Here is a 2,507-nt window from a genome sequence, read left to right as displayed (position 1 = left end):
TAAGTACCACTCAATTGCACTACTTGGACCTGACTGCTATTAATCTTATGGTATTTCCAAGTTTCTTAACATCCATGAGCTTTAGTTTCCTTATTTGTTAAATGAGGTTAATAATAGTACCAACCTCATAAGGTTATTCTGAGAATTAAGTAGATAAGACATGTGAAAGCTTAACCTTTGGTCAGAGTGAGCACACACAGAAAAGATTACCTGTCATTATATTTCAATGCCTATCTCCATTTTTTTAATTTTACAAATCAGGATCATAGTTACCTTTTGTCTCATATCATGATTTTTTAATTAAAAACATTTTAAGGGAGCGACAATCTTGCTCCCGCCCCTGACAGAGGCTCTTGCCCGGGTCACTGGGATGCAGAGCCTACTGTCCGGACCCTGGTTGACCATGCTGTCCCGGGTGTTTTTTTCTGCGGCCGCTGCAGCGGCCCCCTGTCTGAAGAACGCAGTTCTCCTTGGTCCAGGGGTATTGCAGGCAACAAGGATCTTCCACACAGGGCAGCCAAGTCTTGCCCCTGTACCACCTCTTCCTGAACATGGAGGAAAAGTTCGTTTGGGGCTGATCCCCGAAGAATTCTTCCAGTTCCTTTATCCCAAAACTGGCGCAACAGGACCCTATGTGCTTGATATCGGACTTGTCCTATATTTTCTGTCCAAAGAAATATATGTGATTACTGCAGAGACCTTCTCTGCCATATCAACAATAGGGTTGCTTATCTATGTAGTTAAAAAATATGGTGCCTCTATTGGAGAATTTGCTGATAAACTCAATGAGCAAAAAATTGCCCAACTAGAAGAGGTGAAGCAGGCTTCCATCAAACAAATCCAGGATGCAATTGATATGGAGAAGTCACAGCAGGCCCTGGTTCACAAGCGCCATTACCTTTTTGATGTCCAGAGGAATAACATTGCTATGGCACTGGAACTTACTTACCGGGAATGGCTGCACAGAGTATACAAGGAGGTGAAGAATCGCCTGGACTATCACATCTCTGTGCAGAACATGATGCCCCGAAAGGAACAAGAGCACATGATAAACTGGGTGGAGAAGCATGTGGTGCAGAGCATCTCTGCACAGCAGGAAAAGGAGACAATTGCCAAGTGCATTGCAGATCTAAAGCTGCTTGCAAAGAAATCTCAAGCACAGCCAGTTCTGTAAATGCATCTATCCTGGTGGAGACAGCTAGAAGCAATTGACGAAAGAAACTAGTCCATGGAACAAAATCTTTCTGTATTGATGTCTACTGAAGTTACACTTAACCTTTCCTAAAAATGAAAAGTTTGTTTCATATAGAGAATTAAAACAATCTGTTGGCCAACGAGATGTTTTTCATCCTTCTTGCTCTGTATTTTGAGTTCCATGATCACTTTTGAATGAGCAGTTTGCTGTTAATAAAATCCGTTGGCTGACTAACGATTACCAAAAAAAAAAAAAAAAATTAAGGGGTGCCTGGGTGGCTCAGTTGGTTAAGCATCTGCCTTTGGCTCAGGTCATGATCCCGGGGTCCTGGGATCGAGTCCTGCGTCCGGCTCCTTGCTCAGTGAGGAGCCTGCTTCTCCCTCTCCCTCTATTGTTACCCCTGCTTGTGCTCACACTCCCTGTCAAATAAATAAATAAAATCTTTAAAAAAAATTATGAACATCTTCCTAGGTCATGAAAATTGTTTACAATATATTTTTAACAGCTTCATAGTATAGTATAGTCTTCCATTCTGTACTGTGGTTAATGTGGCGTAATTTTGCCTCCAGTGGACATTTTGCAATGTCTAGCGCCAATTTTGATTGGCACACCTGGGGAAAGTGAGGTACTACTGGCATCTAGGATGCTGCTAAACATTCTACAATGCACAGTAATATCTCCCACAACTCTCCAGCCCAAAATTTCACAAGTGCTACAATTGAAAAACCTGAGAATATATCATGATTTTTTTAAACCAAGCCATTCTTATTAGACACTTAAATATAATATATTATTAAATATAATATAATGTATTATTATACATACATTAAGATGAATATCCTACTAATTATTACTTGCTGATAATTTACTTTAAATTGCATCAGTATAGCATTTGTTAGTCAGGGGAGGGTGGTGGTTGCAGCCTTGCACTTGGGAGTGTAATGCAAATGATCCCTAATCCACATTGTAGAGGCAATTAATTACCGCTTCAACTGTCCTAAAAAGGATCAACATTTTAATAGATTATTTGGTACTTAAAGTACTCTTATTGATAGCTACACCAGAGGGTGAGTTAATTCACATAAGCAGTATTAAAAATAATTTTTCATTTGTGTAATGGGTGATGTTTGCAACAGGTGGTTAAGAATTGGTTAATGTGTCCTTGAAATATGCTTATTGATTTCTACACCAGAGGGTGTGTTAATTAGCATAGGATGTATTAAAAATAATTTTCATTGATGTAATGAGTGATGTTTCCTATAAGTGACTAAGAAGGAATAAGTTACAAGACACACTGTTCTTGGTTGCTAGA

The 2,507-nt window shown here is 39.5% G+C and overlaps 1 pseudogene; it reads left to right on the top strand.

Moving 5' to 3' along the window:
- The first annotated feature begins 323 nt into the window (after positions 1 to 323).
- On the top strand, positions 324 to 1,189 carry LOC112823680 (ATP synthase peripheral stalk subunit b, mitochondrial pseudogene; annotated as a pseudogene).
- The last annotated feature ends 1,318 nt before the right edge of the window (positions 1,190 to 2,507 follow it).

The sequence above is a fragment of the Callorhinus ursinus genome, unplaced genomic scaffold (assembly GCF_003265705.2).
Source record: "Callorhinus ursinus isolate GAN/ISIS: 27379988/994484 unplaced genomic scaffold, GSC_fseal_2.0 scaffold5, whole genome shotgun sequence".
Taxonomy (NCBI): domain Eukaryota; kingdom Metazoa; phylum Chordata; class Mammalia; order Carnivora; family Otariidae; genus Callorhinus; species Callorhinus ursinus.
The sequence above is the reverse complement of the archived record's forward strand: the minus strand, read 5'-3'. Positions and strand labels throughout refer to the sequence as shown.